General features: G+C 40.5%; 1 protein-coding gene across 3 annotated transcripts in view; it reads left to right on the plus strand.

Annotated features, from left to right (window-relative positions):
* Positions 1 to 21397, plus strand: part of LOC148435817 (speedy protein 1-A-like) — a 52957-nt gene that overhangs the window by 6136 nt on the left and 25424 nt on the right. Inside the window, exon 2 of one of the 3 annotated variants that reach the window (XM_088465420.1) lies at positions 12420 to 12559. The exons of the other annotated variants lie outside the window; for them this stretch is intronic. The gene's annotated coding sequence lies outside the window, so the exon portion shown is untranslated. The remainder of the gene's footprint in view (positions 1 to 12419; positions 12560 to 21397) is intronic. 3 annotated transcript variants of the gene reach the window in all.

Below are 21397 nucleotides of genomic sequence, written 5' to 3' on the forward strand. Positions count from 1 at the left end.
GGATATCAGGGCCTGATTCAGAGCCGGACGCTATTTGCGGACGCTTATTCTAAAAAAGGGGCCGGATATTTCAATTGAGCGCTCGCTCTTTGCGTCGTGTTGACGCCACTATGTCTGAGCGAGCGTCCGCTATTTTGTAAAGACGCCCCTTTGCCGTTCGCATCACACGTCATCTCCGGTATTTATTAGATTAATCGGGAACATCAAAAGGCATCTGAACTGCTCGCAGTGCTTGTGGTAGGATTTTCTTCCCGCTATCACTGCGAGCAGTTCAGGCTAAAAGACAACCAAGTGACGTGGTCGATGACGCTCCTTTTCTAATTATGCACTCCCGTTAAACGCCCTTTTGACCGTTAGGCATGCCTGCGTTCGGATTTCCACACCCCCATTTTCAAGCACCTTCCCCTGTTACCACCCACAATTAGCAGCCCCTCGCTGTTTTACGAGCGCACGATTTCCGACCACAATGACTGTTTTGCGCATGCGCATTACGACCCATACGCATGCGCAGTTGTGCGAACATCGCTCAGAGCAAACAAGCGGCCGCTCTGGATCAGGCCCTCAGTTTAGAAACACATGAATATATGGTCCTATTATTATGTAGTGTAGGACCACAAGAGCAGAGATGGCTGGAGGCTTACCATATATTATTGTGTAGCATGCACATCTTTTTTGCTAACCAATTGCAGGGTGCTGGTGGAATTTGTGTCTTGTTTTTTCTTGTCTATTGTTTTTTCTTGTTATGAATCACTGGGAAGGTTAACAGGAAGAATGATTTATCAGGAATTAAAGTTCATCATTACAGGTATGAATTGATTGATAAAGAAGCTTTAATGGGTCTATTGACAAAGAAGCTTAGAGGAGTCAATTGATAAGGACTGGAGTATGGCCTGATGATCAATTTGCAGCCTAGAGGGCTGATATTAACTTGACTAGTGGCAGCCTTGAGGGCTGATGTGTACTTGGTTGGTTGCAGCCTTGTGGGCTGATATGTACTTGGCTGGTTGCAACCTTGAGGGCTGACGTATACTTGGCTGGTAGCATACTTGGCTGGTAGCAGCCTTAGGGGCTGATGTGTACTTGGCTGGTAACAGCCTTGAGGGCTGATGTGTACTTGGCTGGTTGCAGCCTTGAGAGCTGAGGTATACTTGGCTGGTGGCAGCCTTGAAGGCTGATGGATAGCAGGGAATCCACACAGACGCTGGAGTGCAGCAGAGGCTGCTGATGTAACTAGCAGATACTGTAGTCCACACAGGCGCTAAAGTGCGATTATGACTGCTGTGATGTAACTGGCGGATAGTCCACACAGACGCTGAAGTGGGGTTATGACTGCTGTGATGTACTGTAACTGGCAGATAGTCCACACAGACGCTGAAGTGCGGCAGAGACTGCTGTAGTGTTACTAGCATATAGTCCACACAGACAGTGGCGGAACTCCCGGAGACAATGGAGTCATTTGCTGCCGGGCTCCAGCCCTTAAGGGGGCACCTGGCTCCATTGTTCCCCGGGCTGTTCAGGGCACTGCTATGGAGATTGAGCGTCACTGTTCAGTGCTCCACCTCCAGCGGCGTCAATATGGGGGGTGCGGTCGCACCCCCTATTTGCCGGGCGCCCGCTGAGTGTGTTACCAGCAGGCGCTCGGCTCCTTCTTTCCCCCCGGCGGTAGCCAGAGGAACGGAGCTCACTCCTGAGCTCTGCTTCCGGGTCCCGCAATGAACTATGGGAGTGATGTCATGACGTCTCTCCCATAGTTCCGAGGAGCGGGCGCCAGGGACGGAAGGCAGTAGAACTGGAGTGGGGTTTCAGGTAAGTATTTGTTTTTTTTTGGTATTTGTGTGCGCTCGCGGGGGGGGGGGGGGGCTCACTACAGGGGGCATTATTGGGGGCTCACTACAGGGGGCATTATTGGGGGCTGACTACAGGGGGCATTACTGGTGGCTCACTACAACTACAGGGGGCATTACTGGGAGCACTACATTGGGCATTACGGGGGCTTATTACAGGGGGTTTACTACAGGGGGCATTACGGGGGCTTTCTACAGGGGGCATTACTGGGGGCTTTCTACAGGGGGCATTACAGGGGGCTTACTACAGGGGGCATTATGGGGGCTTACTACAGGGGGCATTACTGGGGGCTTTCTACAGGGGGCTTATTACAGGGGGCATTACTGGGGGCTTTCTACAGGGGGCTTACTACAGGGGGCATTATGGGGGCTTACTACAGGGGGCATTACTGGGGGCTTATTACTGGGGGCACTACAGGGAGTTTACTACTAGGGGTTTACTACAGGTTGCTTACTACTGGGAGCACTACAGGGGGCTTACTACTGGGGGCACTACAGGGACCCTTACTACTGGGGCACTGCAAAGGGGGACCATTACTGGGGGCACTACATAGGCGGCACTGCATAGGGGGACCTCTACAGAGGGCACTGCACAGGGGGACCACTACTGGGGGAACTGCACAGGGGGGCGGCAGCTGGGGCTGGCATAGGTGCTGGGGGGGTGGTACATTTTAATTTGGGGGGGCACCAACATTTATCTTGCCTCCGGGCACCTGGGATGAAGTTATGCCACTGCACACAGACGCTGAAGTGCGGCAGAGACTGCTGTGGTGTTACTAGCTGAAAGTACACCCAGACGCTGAAGTGCAGCAGAGACAGTAGAGATACATGCTGAACACAAGGAGCTGGAGCATACAGGAACGTGAACTCTCTCACAGGAACCGAAAGCTACGTATGAACACTATAGCCGGCATCAGAGCAGAAAAAAGGAAGAAGATCTAATCAGTGCAGGGAGGAGGCGACGAAGCAGTAAGGTAAGAGGACCTCATGGAGTAGCAGCCAGGCATCCTCGTCTCCTAGCAACAAGCGCAGGCAGCTATCGCCTACTCCTCCTGGCCGGGGGCAACTCCACCTCCTCCTCATTCCTGCTGGCCAGCAACTCCACCTCTTCTGTCTCCCTTGTGCCCGATCAATGCTGGCCACAGTGATCAAGCAGTACAGACAACATTATAACATTAAAAAAAAAATGATTCAAATCGTTTAGGATAAGTTTTAAATAGATGTTCTTGACCTAATTCAATCATAAAGAAAAAAAAAAACTTCTGAGTGGTTTTTGGAAAATAAATTAATCAGTTAAATGGTTAAATTGATGCACAAAGAGGGTTTTGCCATGTCCCAAAGACATTTTGTATTTGTAAATGAGGTCCATGGTATGGATGATCATGCTTCCTATCTACAAACGTATTCATCAGTATGTTGAGGTGAAAAGTTTACTTTCAAATTTTTTTTTAATAATTCAAACAAAAAGAATAAACAACGTCTCAAGTGTGTATTTGCCTTAGATTCCGATAAGTAGTGAAACATCTTATTTCAGTTTTTATTCAGGTGCCTAATGCATATTTGCACAGCAGACATATTTAATACTGACAGGGTTTCAGATTTAACTTTGCCAGATAAGTACATATAATCTAATTTAATTTCCAAACATTTCACTAAATAATATATGATATCATGGTCTCACTACAACAAGTACAGCAAGTCCCACATAATTCAATTCATGACAAACGTACGGATCCAATAAAAATCAATTTGTGAATGACAGAAATAAGAAATGTCCGATGATGAAGTAAATGCATTAAATGTATGAAGGGTGTAGTAAAGTGGTGGATGTTGGAAATGATGTGTGTGCAGGTATTGATGTTGCCGAGTTATGTAGGCACGCACCAGCAGATGACTCAAACTATGAACAGTCCAGTTACTTAACCAGTTGTGTTGGTTTATTTGGATATACAGGAGCATGTACAGACAAACTCAGGGCCTGATTCAGGTGTGGACGGAGATGCCATCGCAGCTGTGATTTCTCACGGATTACAATTGCAAACATATGCTAATGTTCCTCGCCCTGTCCAGTGCTTAGAGACGTCCACTGAAAACATCTCACATCCATCGCTCACGCACAAAACCGGAAACATTGAACACAGGGCCTGATTCAGAGCCGGACGCTATTTGCGCTCGCTCGAAAAAGGGGCCGGCTATTTAAATTGAGCGCTCGCTCTTTGTGGTCTGTTGACGCCTCTATGTTTGAGCGAGTGAACAAAACATGTGCTCGCTATTTTGTAAAGACGCCCCCTGGCCGCTCGCATCCTACGTCATCTCCGCTATTTATTGGATTAATCGAGTACATTGAAAGGCGTCTGAACTGCTCGCAGTGCTTGTGATTGGATTTTCCTACCGCAGTCATGCGAACAGTTCAGGCTAAGAAACAACCAAGTGACGTGGTCGATGATGCTGCTTTGTTAATTATGCACACCCTTAAAACGCCCGTTTTGACCGTTTGGCACGCCTGCGTTCGGATCACCACTCCCCGTTTTCAAGCACCTTCCCCTGTTACCACCCACAAACGCCTCATCCTGTCACTCAAATTAGCAGGCACTCGCTATTTTGCGAGCGCTCGATTTCCGACCGCAATGACTGGTTGGCGCATGCGCATTACAACCCATACGCATGCGCAGTTGTGCGAACATCGCTCGAAGCGAACGAGCGGCCGCTTACGAGCGGCTCTGAATCAGGCCCACAGATCAATCTGCCATAAGCCTTCTGAGTAAGTCTAAGCTGTCTGACACATAGCGGGTCTCCAGACAAGCAGGGGGCTCTCCTGCTGCAAGTATCAACACTGTGGTTAATTTCTGCATGCCCAGTGGGCAGCGGGCTTACACACATGTGCAATGGCTAATAATCGATCAATCTGCGTAAATATCGGCATTGGTGCCACCTCTGAATCAGGCCTCACTGCAGTATACACACTGGTGATGGAAAGGAGCTTGAGGGGAGCGGTGTTTCATATAGCTCACTAGCTGGTGAGTGTATAATGCTTGAGGGGTGTGATGCACGATACTGGAACAGCGTAATAGCAGATAATAACAAGGTCTCGTAAGGAGCTAAGTAGGAGCGGATGTAGTCAGCATCCCGCCGCGCGGATGAAATACTGGTGCTGAAATCCCAACAGCGTCGGGATCCCAGCACCAGAATCCCAACTGCCGGCATCCTGAAGGTAAGTATCGGGCGTTAGGGAGGGGGTTAGGGTTAGCCATTAGGGGGAGGGTTAGGCACTAAGTGGGGAGGGTTAGGTTTAGGGTGCAGGGAGGGGGAGGTTAGATTTAGGCACTAGGGGGAGGTTAGGTTTAGGCACCGGGGAGAGAGTGTTAGGTTTAGGGTGCGGGAGGTTAGGCTTAGGCACTAGGGCGGGGTTAGGGTTAGGTACTGGGGAGGGAGGGTTAGGGGTAGGGTTAAGGGTTAGTCTTACCTTATTTCCTTATGGGTGTCGGGATTCTGACTGTCAGGATGCCGCTGTTGGTATTCTGACCAGCGGCATCCCGACAGCCAGGATCTCATACCCAACCCAAGTAGGAGATGTCTGTCTTCCACCATGTCACTCTATACTGTGGCAAGATAGTTCTGCACATCCGCACCACTAAGTCTGGTGGCCATCTTCATATAGGGAATGAAGCCTCCCTGGAGGGACAGTAAGATGGAGTCTGTGCAGTAGCGCACTCCACTTTCAAAACCCCCATGCTACAAGTTTCACTATATTTCACAAATATTAAACTTCAGTTTTTGTTTAGCAACCTGTAAAACAAATTGGGTAAAAAACTTTAAAATACTTTACCAAAAGTTCCTTCACTGATAGCATGGGCCATAATAACAGTCTCTAGACTCATGAACTTGGAACTGCTTTTACTCTCATGATTCTTGTTACTTTTCATACTTGTGACTACTTGATCTTGCAAAGTCTTATTTCCTATCTTGTATTTCCATTCACACAAATTAGACTTTAAATTTGGCTCCTGGATGTCTTGAGGTTTACTCAGTGCAATGTCTACAAATTCCTTATCATATTTTTAAGGTGGCTTGCCAATATTATGTTTGATCTTGCAGATGTTTTCTTTGACTGAACTTTCATGCTGATACTGTAGTCTCTGTTCCAGATACATTTTCAATTGCTAGCATGTCCACTGACACATAGTTCTGCATATAATTTTCCACCTTTTCTTTAACTTGTGTTGTCTCTTTAAATATAACATCTCATGACTTAACAAGTCTTTTGGTATTTGAATTCCACAATCTGTAACATTTACTCTCATGGCAATAGCCAATGTTCTATCTCAAGTGGTTTTTGTAGCTCTGCTTGTTGATTTTTGAAATGACTGACAACTTTGTTTCCATGCAATAAAGCTTTCACATACAGGTTTCTCTGTGTTAGTCACTGATATTCCTCTATCCATCCCATTTTGTAGCTTCTGAACACTGTCATATCCAAAGTGATCAAATCTTCTATGCCCGAATTCTAGTGACTGTGACTCAGTTGTCATCATTGCATAACAGTGCTATGTGTCAAGGATGTACAATTTTTGACATCTTGTACCTGTAGCTATGATGAGCCCACTTCTGTTTCTCACAATGCACTTTCCCTTAGCGAAGTAAACTCTTGGTCTCTCTGAATACAAAAAATTAATCCTATGTGAATGGTGCAAAAGAGCAGCCTATTGTACTTCAAACAAGTGAAATCTCACCAATATTTCAAACATATAAATACATAAAACAGGTTTTGCATGAATAACAAAGGGCGCTAAAAAATAAAATAAAAAAATGTGTTTATGATCGCATTACTTCCCTTGAGAAACGTGATATCCTATGAAATGGATTCAGTGTAGACTTGAAGTAATTCTTCTCCTCTTTTATCCTCCAATATATGTATGATTACAAAAAAACACAAAAAAACAAGAAATGTGCAACACAGGTTTTAAGTCTCCAATTAGTTGAAGAAAGTATGTAGAAATAAACGTGATTCATTCAAGTGGGTGCAAGCGTACCCTAACTCACACTCAGTGATGTGATCTCATGCATCAAAAGGTTTCTTTTCTTTTATTCTTCCCCCTATCACCTCTGTGTATAGATAAATGTGACAACCATACCAAATCGTATTCACATAACCATAAGAAGCAAAAGGGCGTACCCCACTCACTAAAAAAGTGTGGGATTTAAACACATCAAAGTTTCTTTAGATAGACCTCATGGATAGGAAGGCGTAACCCACTCACGGTATATAAGGAAGATTTCAGGTATATAAAGGTTTCTTTCTTTTCTCTCCTGGATTCCCTTGGTACTTATTCCTCAAAAATATTTAATTTCATCCATAATGGATTTTATCCCAAAAAAAGGAAACAAAAATAAATATATATAAAATCCAAATTTTTATTATTATACCAGAAGACTCATGGAAAGATGTAGCAGTCAGTGATCATTAGATAAAAAAACATATGTATAATAGCCTCCAAATGGTCAATCACATATACAAAAACCATAAAAACACATGAACAGGTCCAAAAAAAATAAGAAATAAAATATAAAGTGAAAAAAATAGAAACATGCAAACCTGATAATTCAGGAAAAAAAGGCTGTTCACACTTGTGGTACTGTCGACGCATTTCGGCCTATAATAGGCCTTTATCAAGACATGTCCAGAGTGTGAATAAGCCCAGTACTTAAACCATGAACAGCCAATCAAAAAGTTACAGGAAATTGCATCAAACAGGAAGGACTAATTAATTCCAGATAAAATATAATTTTTCCAAATATAAATACATATAGATATAGTACTACCTCCCACAATAGTTATACAATCAATACTGAACCAATATTTATCAAAACAAATATATTACCCCATTGGTTGCCATGGTAACTTATCATGTGTTACAGGAAGTGTCTATATTTTGATGGTAGAGACTTATAGGGATCAGATCAAGCTAAAATAATGAAATCAAATACGTATAGACCAGAAAGGAGACATTTATTCTCCTTCTTGATAGACAATTGTCTACCTATTAAGGGGAAACAAGATTTATAATACCGAAATACGATGACCGGAAGTGACGTTACGGCACAGATCGCCGGAGTTTATAATGTAACGCTGGTCAATGTAACAAGTGTGCTCCTCGATCTCCTAATAAACCTATGTTGCGGTTCATCCAACGTGGGGTTAAACGTACACGATCCTTCCGAATGACGGAGAAAAAGCATGACGGCCAACACCACCCGCACAGGAAGGAAGACACTGGGCAACCAAAACAACAAAACGCCGGAAGTGATGTTGCGCTCCACTTCACACAGTCTCCTAACCAAGTGTGGAACGCACACATCACTTCCGCTTAGGTGAGGAGGTGCATTAACCATCGCCCTTCAGACACTGAAGTGCAACATAAAAAAAAAAAAAAACGGAAATCCTGGGGCAGCCATACCACTAAAGGGAAAGAACCAATCCACATAACATACAGATAAACAAATAACATCATAAATATCATATGAGATATTATATATATATATATATATACAAATAATGAAATATGAACAACAATTAAGACAAAACATTAATGTATTACATCATGTGCAGTATGTATTTCACATATTTTGATGTTTAAATCTCAATTTTCACAATAATTCATAGATCCCCAAATGGCCAAATAAAATCTAGAAAAGACTGAGAATAAAGGAATTAGGATATAGTCGACAACACACATAATAACAATATAGCATAAAAATTAAAACTCAAAAAGAACATAAGAAAATCGAAAATTCTAAATATCAGACATATTACAGGAACCACTTAATTCGAAAACACTGTTCAAACCCCCTGGTATCAACGTTTTACATTAAAAAATTAAATTCCTCTCAGTTTTGGCCAGGGTTTTTAACAATCCTGATGGCGTAGATTACCCTTAACTGCTTTTAACGCACAGAAGGATAATATGTCTGAAGTTGCACTATTATGACATTTCTTAAAATGTGCTGAAAGGGAATGGGTCTCAAGACCCCCCTTTATGTTCCGTATATGTTCACCTAACCGAACCTTGAGGGGCTGAGAAGTTCTATCAATATACACTTTATCACATGTACAACGTATAGCATATACAACATTTTTGGTGTTACAGGTGATAAATTCCCTAATTTTTATCTCTTTACCATTGATATTGGTTGATTCGATCTTCTTGGTGCCTCCACTCTTAATATTTTTACAACCCATACAATTCTCACAACGATAAAATCCTGTTGAAACAATATGGGATAAGGGCTGTGGGAGTGGAAGAGTACTAGACACCAATTTTGATTTAAGATTAGGTGCTCTTCTATAAATATGTTGGGGTCTATCTGGAAGAATGGATCCTATTATTGGATCCCGTTTTAATAAAAACCAGTGTTTTTTAAAAATCTTTTCGAATTATTTATGTTCACTAGTAAATTCTGTTATAAATGCAAATTCAACATTTTTTTCTCTATCTGAAACTTCAGCTTTAGAGTGCAACTGCTGACGATCTATCTTCTTTATAGAATTAATTTCGTTGTCGACCTTAGCTTTATTATATCCACATGCTTTCAATCTTTCTCCCATCTTCCCTGCCTGTTCTACAAATATTTTTTCACTTGTACAGTTCCTTTTCAATCTTTTCAATTGTCCACCAGGGATGGAATGAATCCAATTTGAATGGTGGTAGCTGGTAGCTGAAAGATATGCCCCAGAATCAGTTGGTTTTGTGAAAGTTTTGGTATTTATTTTTTCATCCTAGATGTAAACAGTGATATCAAGAAAATTAATTATATCCTCCTGTACATCAAAGGTGAGTATAATATTTTTATCATTCATATTAAGGAAATTACAAAATTTCTCCAAATTTTCTCTCCCTCCCCTCCATACAAAGAAAATATCATCAATATAACGTGCATAGGACACCAGGTTCGCTCCATTTAAATCAAAATTGGTGTCTAGTACTCTTCCACTCCCACAGCCCTTATCCCATATTGTTTCAACAGGATTTTATCATTGTGAGAATTGTATGGGTTGTAAAAATATTAAGAGTGGAGGCACCAAGAAGATTGAATCAACCAATATCAATGGTAAAGAGATAAAAATTAGGGAATTTATCACCTGTAACACCAAAAATGTTGTATATGCTATACGTTGTACATGTGATAAAGTGTATATTGATAGAACTTCTCGGCCCCTCAAGGTTCGGTTAGGCGAACATATACGGAACATAAAGAGGGGTCTTGAGACCCATTCCCTTTCAGCACATTTTAAGAAATGTCATAATAGTGCAACTTCAGACATATTATCCTTCTGTGCATTAAAAGCAGTTAAGGGTAATCTACGCCATCAGGATTGTTCAAAAACTCTGGCCAAAACTCAGATGAATTTAATTTTTGAATGTAAAACGTTTATACCAGGGGGTTTGAACAGTGATTTCGAAATTAAGTGGTTCCTTTAATATGTCTGATATTTTGAATTTTCGATTTTCTTATGTTCTTTTTGAGTTTTAATTTTTATGCTATATTGTTATTATGTGTGTTGTCGACTATATCCTAATTCCTTTATTCTCAGTCTTTTCTAGATTTTATTTGGACATTTGGGGGATCTATGAATTATTGTGAAAATTGAGATTTAAACATCAAAATATGTGAAATACATACTGCACATGATATAATACATTAATGTTTTGTCTTAATTGTTGTTCATATTTCATTATTTGTATATATATATATATATATATATAATATCTCATATAATATTTATGATGTTATTTATCTGTATGTTATGTGGATTGGTTCTTTCCCTTTAGTGGTATGGCCGCCCAAGGATTTCCGTTTTTTCTTTTTTTTTTATGTTGCACTTCAGTGTCTGAAGGGCGATGGTTAATGCACCTCCTCACCTAAGCGGAAGTGATGTGTGCGTTCCACACTTGGTTAGGAGACTGTGTGAAGTGGAGTGCAACATCACTTCCGGCGTTTTGTTGTTTTGGTTGCCCAGTGTCTTCCTTCCTGTGCGGGTGGTGATGGCCGCCGCGCTTTTTCTCTGTCATTCGGAAGGATTGTGTGCGTTTCACCCCACGTTGGATGAACTGCAACATAGCTTTATTAGGAGATCGAGGAGCACACTTGTCACATTGACCAGCATTACATTATAAACTCCGGCGATCTGTGCCATAACGTCACTTCTGGTCATCGTATTTCGGTATTATAAATCTTGTTTCCCCTTAATAGGTAGACAATTGTCTAGCAAGAAGGAGAATAAATGTCTCCTTTCTGGTCTATACGTATTTGATTTCATTATTTTAGCTGGATCTGATCCCTATAAGTCTCTACCATCAAAATATAGACACTTCCTGTAACACATGATAAGTTACCATGGCAACCGATGGGATAATATATTTATTTTGATACATATTGGTTCAGTATTGATTGTATAACTATTGTGGGAGGTTGTACTATATCTATATGTATTTATATTTGGAAAAATAATATTTTATCTGGAATTAATTACTTCTTCCTGTTTGATGCAATTTCCTGTAACTTTTTAATTGGCTGTTCATGGTTTAAATACTGGGCTTATTCACACTCTGGACATGTCTTGATAAAGGCCTATTATAGGCCGAAACGCGTTGACAGTGCCACGACAGTACAACGAGTGTGAACAGCCTTTTTTTCCTGAATTATCAGGTTTGCATTTTTCTATTTTTTTCACTTTATATTTTTTTTCTTATTTTTTATGGACCTGTTCATGTGTTTTTATGGTTTTTGTATATGTGATTGACCATTTGGAGGCTATTATACATATGTTTTTTTTATCTAATGATCACTGGCTGCTACATCTTTCCATGAGTCTTCTGGTATAATAATAAAAATTTGGATTTTATATATATTTATTTTTGTTTCCTTTTTTGGGATAAAATCCATTATGGATGAAATATATATATATATATGAGGAATAAGTACCAAGGGAATCCAGGAGAGAAAAGAAAGAAACCTTTATATACCTGAAATCTTCCTTATATACCGTGAGTGGGGTACGCCTTCCTATCCATGAGGTCTATCTAAAGAAACTTTGATGTGTTTAAATCCCACACTTTTTTAGTGAGTGGGGTACGCCCTTTTGCTTCTTATGGTTATGTGAATACGATTTGGTATGGTTGTCACATTTATCTATACACGGAGGTGATAGGGGGAAGAATAAAAGTAAAGAAACCTTTTGATGCATGAGATCACATCACTGAGTGTGAGTTAGGGTACGCTTGCACCCACTTGAATGAATCACGTTTGTTTCTACATACTTTCTTCAACTAATTGGAGACTTAAAACCTGTGTTACACATTTCTTGTTTTTTTTGTGTATTTTTGTAATCATACATATATTGGAGGATAAAAGAGGAGAAGAATCACTTCAAGTCTACACTGAATCCATTTCATAGGATATCACGTTTCTCAAGGGAAGTAATGCGATCATAAACACATTTTTTTATTTTATTTTTTAGCGCCCTTTGTTATTCACGCAAAACCTGTTTTATGTATTTCTGTGGTCTCTCTGTTCTAGGACACTGATGGCTATAAGATTTGTTGAAAGCCAGCATGCCTGGACATTAAGGGCCCACTGGCACTGGTAGTCCACCTTTAAAAAAGTATTGAAAGAACCACAGCCTACATGGACTGAAGAGGAGGCCACCCAAGAGTTTGGTAAGTATGAAAGTGTTTTATTTCATTTATTTATTTTTTAAAATAAAAGAATAAAACTTTTAGTGTCCTAGTCCGAGTACTGTGGTTCTTTTACTGCTATGGCATTATCCCCCCAGCTGGTTCAGCCCGGTGCTAGCTATAGGAAACCGCACACTATTTGCGGGAACCACACACTATTTTTTCCCCTGTATTCACATACCAGCCCAGGCTGAGAAGTCCAAGGCTGGTTATGGATTTGGGGGGGACCCCACAAATTTGTTTTTTTTAAATTAACCATTTATTTTACAGTAACAAAGCCTGAAGAGATAATAGTGATCTGTGCGGTGCTTCTCCCAAAGCTTGCCTGCCACAGTTTACCATTGATTCGCAATCAGTTTTTGGTAGTTTTTATTTACAACCAACCATTAGTAAATCTGTGGATTCTTTTCGTGTCTATGTAAAAGAATGGATTATTGGTTCTAAAATGTTGATTTTGACCTCAGTAAATGGTCGGTTTGTAAAACTGATGGAAAATCGCCCAGAAGCCTTAACGTACAACCTCCTATATGTCATTACAGTATAATAAAACAAAATATGTGGTGGTAAATATGGGTAGTATATTTATATTATCTCTTTTTTTTATGCATTATTTATTTATTGAAGACCAAAACATAATACAAATGTCAATTCTGTCACAAACAAAATTCCAACCATTGAAATAGAAACAATTGATATATTGTTTTGATAAAAAATAATACAAAATAATGTCACATTTTATAACAAACCTAAATAAATCGAAAAGAAAATTACCATAAGTACTAAAGGTAGTATAGTAGAATAAGAGAAATAAAAAAAAAATGAAAAGAGGAAACAAAGGGAAGGTGAAGAAAAAGGGAGCCCCATTACCAGGTAACAAAACTGTACACCAGACCAACTACCTCGAGAGAACTTTTAGGATATCTGCTAAAATCTGTCGCTTCTATCCTTAACCACCACAGAGCATCTTATAATGGTCAGAATCTTTGTAAAGCAACCACGGATACCAGATCACTGTGAAATTTTGGGCATTATCTGAATGGGGTAAAATTAAATCATCCATAGACATATAATGATTAATACTTGTACACCATTTAGTCATGGAGGGGGCAGAGATAGTTCTCCAATGGACAGGGATGACAGCTTTGGAAGCACTTAATATATGACATAGTAAAGTCTTTTTAAAGTGTGCATGAGGTTTCCGTATGAGATTTAATAGCCAGAAAATAGGGCAGGAAGGAAAATCTTCCTGGAGAATAAGACTAGCCATCTCAATTACCTTATCCCAAAAAGGTCTAAGAGAAGAGCATTCCCACCAAATATGTAATGGGGTTCCCACTGCTATCCCACAGCTCCAACAAGTGCTAGGGACTCCTGGACACAATTTAGCTAGCTGGCTGGGACAGTGATACCAGCAAGAAAGAACTTTGTAAAGTGTCTCCATTACTAACATATTCGATGAGGTGGAGAAAGTGTTTCTGAAAATTTCTGGCCAGTCCTCTTCCCCTACTAATCTGAGCTGAGAGAACCTACAGGAACGCTATAGTCGGTGAGGTGGCAAAAGGCCAGCATGCACAAATAGGAGGAGGAACCAATCACACCATGTTGTGGATAACACGTGACCTCTTGAGGCATGCAGATCGCCTAGCAACTGAGGGACCTGGAACAACAGCATCATGAGAAGGTAAACTGCTAGAGGGAGACAAGGTGTGACTGCGACTTGTAACACAAACAAATAGTTCACCTTAAGAATCCCCTGTGAGCGCCACAGTCAAAATGAGTTGTTCGGAATCCCAGGAGGAAATGCCGAATTACCAAATAGAAGGGTTAAAGGAGAAGGGATAGGGGAATGGAGAGGTCGAGAATGAAAACACTCCCAGCAAGAGACAATTGGACCTAATACCTAATAAAGAATGTGTAACCCGGGGAAGAACCAGAAGCCAAGGAAAACCTGAGTCAACTGAAGAAAGAGATGATGCTTCGATATCAGCTCACTGCTTTCTATTAGGTAGTCTACTCCATTCCATGACCCTCGTGAGTTAGACTGCATGATAATAAGAGAGGAAATGTGGCAGTTGTTGGCCCCCTTGATGCTTCCTCCTATAAAGTACCTCATGCTTGAAGCAAGGTTTACGGCCTGCCCAAACGAAGTCACGAACAATACGATGAACTGCACTAAACCAGGAACGGGGTATTTCAATGGGGAGAGTTTTCAGGAGATAAAGGACTCTAGGCAGCACATTCATTTTAATAACTCCTATCCTACCTGTCCACGAGATCCTCTTCATGCATGACTGATCTACTGTGAGATTAAGCGCAATTGATTTGGACAAATTCACTTTAAAAATGGAAAGAGCACCAAAACGTTTAAACTCCTTTAAGATGTTGAAGTCCGCAGGTTAGTAATTACGGCCAAAAGGTTATCTGCAAAAAGGGCTAGTTTGTATTCCCTCTTTCCAACATTCAACCCAGTTATATTAACGTTTAGACGAATGTCCCTTGCCAGGGCCTTCATACATAATACAAATACAAGTGGAGATAAGGGGCAGCCCTGACAAGTGCCTTTGGAGATCAAAACTGGTTCAGATAGGTCTCCATTAAGCCTCACACGGGCAGAAGGTGCAGAATAAAGAGCTTGGATTCTCTGAATGCCTGTCGGACCCAAACCCAGATGCTCCAATACTCCCATAAAAAATCCCTGTCTACCCTGTCAAACACCTTTTTTGCATCTGTAGACAAAAGTATAGCTGGGATCTTCTGGGAAACCGCCACATGGATCAGGTCTAGTACCTTTGTGGTATTGTCCTTGGCCTCGCGACCAGGGACAAATTACACCTGATCTGAATTAATCAGATTGTGGAGAAACAGTTTGGAGAAAGCTTCAGATCAACGTTTAACAGGGAGATGGGTCTGTAACTGGAGCAAAGGGCAGGGTATTTCCCTTCTTTGGGTATAACTGAGATATGGGCAAGCAGAGAGTGAGAGGAGAAACAGGAAAGATCAGAAATCTCATTGAAGGCACGGAGCATCAGGGGGGACAAAACTTCTCCGAACATTTTATAATAGGCAATAGAAAACCCATTTGGGCCTGGACTTTTACCATTAGGGGTTGATTTAATAACTGTGTCTAGTTCCTCTAAAGTAAATGGCTCCTCAAACGACCCTCTATATCTGACAAGATGGGAAAACCAATCTCTTCCAGGTAAGCCTTAATGGAGGCCTTACGCGATAGCATGTCTGCCTCCGCCCTGGAATCTTTTAGATTGTACAATTGGCAATAGTAAGACTGAAATGCCGCAGCAATATCCTTTGTGGAGTTACATAGAGAGCCAGAGGGTGACATTACACGGGCAATAAATGTGGCTGCACGTTGATCACGTAGCGCCTCAGCTAGCAGCCTATCCGGTTTATTCCCCCAGAGAATATCGACTACGACATTTACGGACATCTGATTTCATTTTATCTGACATAACCATGTTAAGTTCATGGCGGGCATCTGAGAGGGCTTGGAAAATCTCAGGAGAAATTTATATTATCTCTTAATTGCACTTGTTTGGAGATAAGGCTTGAATGTTACATAAAGATTGTAAATATTTTATTACCTTTAAATCGCTATTGACTAAAACTTCAGCATTACCATTTTTGTACATAATTAAGGAGAGCAGAAGATGAAGGAGAGAAGGAAAAAATAGAATTGATCTGGTTTATTTACCTTTTTATAAACTATATTTTCTACAGCAATCACTTAGTGGTGCAATCTACAATCCATCTTATTTGGTTTGTAACAAAAAACATTTTTCATGTGGCATGAATGGCACATTGATTTTTACTACCTGTTTGTAAAGTCTTATTTTTTTAGTAGAAGTCAATAAAGACTCGAGTTTGACCTTTGCAGAATGTCAGAGTCCAGTATTAAGTTTCTGGATATTCAGTCAAACACTTTCATTGTTCCTTTATACCTTAGTCTACTGCATTATGCACTTCCTGACAATATGTGGTCTCTCTGGACTTTAGTTGTTACCAGTTTCTTTTTTTTAGACTTTATCCAATGTCTAGAACTAAATTGCCCCCAAAACAGTGAGCAGCTTCATAGTTATCAGTGCAGATACTTTGATGCTCAAAGAGTTATAGGGCCTGATGACTTGCGTACATCTCCAATGGCGGGGGGACTGTGCATGGGCAGGACCTGTTCTGTACATGTGCAGAATGGGTCCTGCAAGACTGCTTGCAGTGCCCCCTAAGTTTGGGGGCATGGAGGTGGTGGCCACTGGTTCGTTTTACACAACTAGGGTGTGTCTACCCCATTTTGTAGGCATGCCGAGGCCGGGGTGTGCTTCCACCGACGCACATTTCCTGACCCTGGTTGAGCAGTCCAAGAGGCAAGACTGTGCAAGCTTAGGCTTACTCAGACAGCTGATAGTGATCCGATGCTTCATCTTCGGACGCAGCACTCTGATCTGCGATGCTGGCAGGAGGTGTATTTGTCCTCAGATGCTTCCTGCTGCAATAGCAAAGTTTAATATCACTCCTGAATCCAAAGACGCAGCAGTGATGCTATTACTGTCCATCTCTGAATCTCCCTCACAGAGCCGGCAACAGAAGTTTTAGGACCTGGTACAATGATGTCTCTGAGGGCCCCCCTCCACAGAGAGAGGTGTGTGAGTTTCCTACCTACTGACTGCAGCTAGGACAATTCACTACAACACAGCTGCCAGCACCTCCATTCTCCACATCCGCCTCCGGGACCCTCCAACAGGCCCCTCAGCCCGGGTGGTTAGTAACCCCCCCCTTGTCATTTGCAGTATAATATTTCTAAAATTGGTAAGAGGGACGAAATAGGCTGCGTTACTGTTATTTTGCTTAATGCAAGAACTATCTATGATATCATGTGGAAACTGATTTTTATTTAAAAGATGCCTGATAAATAGGCTCCTATTTCTCTAAAACTAGAACATTTTGTAGCTTATTCGGGTCATATACATTTTGCATGGTTCTTATTGATCCATCTCCATTGCACCTGCATGGGCTATTATACCTGCAGGCATTTATTTGTCAACCAGGATCATGTAAGACAAGTTTAGATATAAGTCCAATAAATATACAAAAGTACACTACAACTAGACATACAAGTGCTTTGCTACCCACTAGGAACTTTCAAATATCTTCTAAATTTAAATAAAATTTCAGGGACATATTGCAGACAATGCAGTGAATTGTGGAGGAAGCATGTTTAGCATGCAGATGCCCCTTCCAATATAAAGGCATTAAAGAAAATAGCTTGGAACTGACAACAGCCTAAATTTAACCGAATAACAAGTACTATAGGAACATCTTACATGGGCCATTCGCCAGGAAACATCACTTTAGTGCAGGAGTTATTAACCTTTTTGTGCCACAGAATCATTTGGCAGCCTGACGAAGCCTATGAACCACGTATCAGAGTAATGCAAAAATTAAAATACATAAGATTACAGATGAAAGCCAAGTTTATTGAAATACAGTCATTAACAAAACAAAATTGTGATGCAGTAATATATTTACTTCTTTATTAGCGCATTAATTAACAAGACAATAAATTCAAATATATTTAAAGTTAAGTTTATTTTTTAAAGACATATCAGTGTAAAGGCTGGGGTTACTTAGCCCAAACAAGAATATTAAACTGTACAGTGGTCTTCGACATTGTAAAATGCATGTCATCCAATAAGTTTAAATGGTTTGTTTTGATGGTTCAAGTGTATATTGTTGCAACTGGAATGAAAGCTTCCATAGCTCGCTGTACAAGGCAAGGATAGGAACCCCAGAATTCTATGAAGCTTTTGAATTAAAACTCCAAATGTAGAAAATCATAAGATCAATGACTCCATCTTTGGCTGCTAGGACAGCACCTTCTATACAGTTTATATCAGAAAGTATTATGCCATCAGCATGCACTGCATATATAAAATGGGATGTGGCTTATGACAAAAATTTATATTGTAATCATGTAACACTAACAATTCCTATTCTACCCTACCATTCACGTGTGGATTGCCCTTCCACCTTTAGAAAACTGCATTTGCCCAAATATCTGATCAAAGAATCATTAGCCCACAGCAAACATGTCTGAGCAGTAATATCTGAGTTGGAATATCAGGAAGCTGGCGCTTGGGATCCTAGCGGTCAGAATCCCGACATCTGCATCCAGACAGGGTTAGGATACCAATACTTGTCGGTCAGCATCCTAACCCTCCTGCTCTCACTACCCCTAATCCTCCCTCCTCAGTGCTTAACCATAACCTCCCCCCTAGTGCCTAAACCTAACCCTCCCCCTCCCTGCACCCTAAACCTAATCCTCCCTCTTAGTGCCTAACACTAATCCTCCCTCTTAGTGCCTAACCCTACCCCCTCCCTAGAGCCTAACCCTAACCCCATTACTTACCATCGGGATGCTGGCGGTTGGGATGCCAGTGCCAGGATTCTAACAGGTGCCGGGATTCTGGCGCTGGCATTCTAAGCGCTGGCATGCCGACTGTCAGTATTTTGACTGGATCCCGTAATTCCTAGATAATAAATACAGAGACTGCATTTAATTTTTTAGAAGTGCAAGCATGGTGTGCATAACTACTATACAATTTAGAAGAATAAAGAAAATCTTCAAAATGAAAAGGTGGCATACATGTAATGTTGCTCTCTCATTCCAGCAAGTTGTCACGTATGTTTAATGATGATATATAATAAGATGCCTCCAATGACCCTAACAGAATGTTACATTTACGCTCTCAACTCCTTTATTAAATCACTGTATAAAGTGGAAACCAGATGGTACGTATAATGATTGATGGATTTTGAGGAGGAAATAGAATATCGGCACATAGAATTATTATTTCAGGGATGTATTCATCACACATTCCCCCAGATGCTCTAAAATCCAATAAGTGAGGGCCTTTAGGAGCACATTACGTAACTAACACTCTTTCAAAATATTTAAGTAGCTATACTCTATGCAAATTCATTAAGGTGTTAAGTGAGGCATTGTGGAAACTTGGCAATCTCAACAAAGACAAAAAAACTGCTTCTTTATGTAACGTTCTATTGTTATTTATATAATCTGTTGTTGTTAATAATAATAATAATAATAATAATAATAATAATAATAATAAGAGACCTAATTATACCCAGCACTGTCTGTATTTTTCTATGCCCTGGCTGACTCCTTTTTATTATTGATACATTTATATGCTGGAAAAGAAGAAACTAAGGGCACTAATCTAGTGGGTGACAGTATAACATACAATGGAACTGCCTCTCTCCAAAAAGGGTGTTGTGCCCTTTATTCACACAATATAAAAAGGTATATATAAGGCCTAAAGCCTTACCAGAGAGCGCTGTTCAATTGATTGAGATGCAAATAATAATTTATTCCCATAAAAAATAAAAAATTCTTATCAACATAAAAAACAATTCACATATCAACATATAAAAAAGCCGGCGATATTCAATAATTCATAAATAAAATATGATATTATTAATATCTAGACATACTTGGGACACAGGTTGTCTCTGGTTGCTGCTAATTAGGACCAAGGTCCTCATATATGTTTAACACTGGAATCAAACATATTGATATGTAGATATTGTATATTTTAAAGTATGTCTAGATATTAATATCATATTTTATTTATGAATTATTGATTATCGACGGCTTTTTTATATGTTGATGTGTGAATTGTTTTTTTATGTTGATATATGAATTGGTATTTTTTATGAGATTAAATTATCATTTGCATCTCAATCAATTGAACAGCGCTCTCTGGTAAGGCTTTAGGCCTTTTTTTATATTTATATGCTGGCTACGGCAGCAAAAACCCAGCACTCTAAGGTAGACCACAGAAAGGGGAACACTCTGCCCCTTCCTAATGAACTGACTTTGGTGGATTTCACCGCTATTCTGGTGTCTGTGGATGCCCACACGTCTTCTTCTACATTCCAAGCTTCTCATATGGACCCAACTGCTGGTCCTTTTTTCTACAATGCATTGGTGCTAACCACCAGAGAGACTGTGGACTAGCCAATGCACTTGCAGGCAGTGAATTTGGTCGATGCCATTAAGGAACTTATAGAACAACTCTCGTAAGTGACTTGCCAAGTCACAGAATAAAAGCATCACCTTGGGAACATGCACATCACATTGCTGAATTTAGCTTCAACTCTTCAAAAATTGATGATCTGGAAAATTGGTCTTGGCGCAAAAACTTTAGGTTGGTGGGTTTCATAGAATCTTTTAAAGGACCAACACTGTTGAAATAACTACTCAGGGACAATCTACCCCCCATCAGTTATCTGTGAACACTCATTGCGTATGATAATGGTGCGCCAGCCAATCAGCTCCTGACTGTCATCTGTTTGAAAAATGACAGTTGGGAGCTGATTGGCGTGAGCACCATTTATCATACGCAACAAGTTTTAAAATTTGTTGCGTATGATAAAACTCATTGATAAATAAGGCCCTTCATCCCCTGCTGGTGTTATTGTCTTGTCCTTCTGTATTCCACTGTATTTCTTTTCTTTCTTTTTTCATAGTTAGTTTCTTCTTTGCCCTTTTGCACCTTTTGTTACACTCCTCACAATTGTGAGATGATGGTCTGTGCCTGCTGATTTGGCAGGCTAAGCACTACATCTCCATTCTGGTCTTTTTTTCACCGGATGTTTATTCAGATACATTGTTTTGAGTTAGTTTATTTTGCATTTATTGCCCAAGGGTTTATAAGAGTATTGAGTCAGCTGGCTATCTTTTACAGACTGCTCATTTATTTTATGGATTTCTGCAAAAATTATTTATCA

This window comes from Taudactylus pleione, unplaced genomic scaffold (genome assembly GCF_031769625.1).
Source record: "Taudactylus pleione unplaced genomic scaffold, aTauple2 ptg001990l, whole genome shotgun sequence".
Classification (NCBI taxonomy): Eukaryota; Metazoa; Chordata; class Amphibia; order Anura; family Myobatrachidae; genus Taudactylus; species Taudactylus pleione.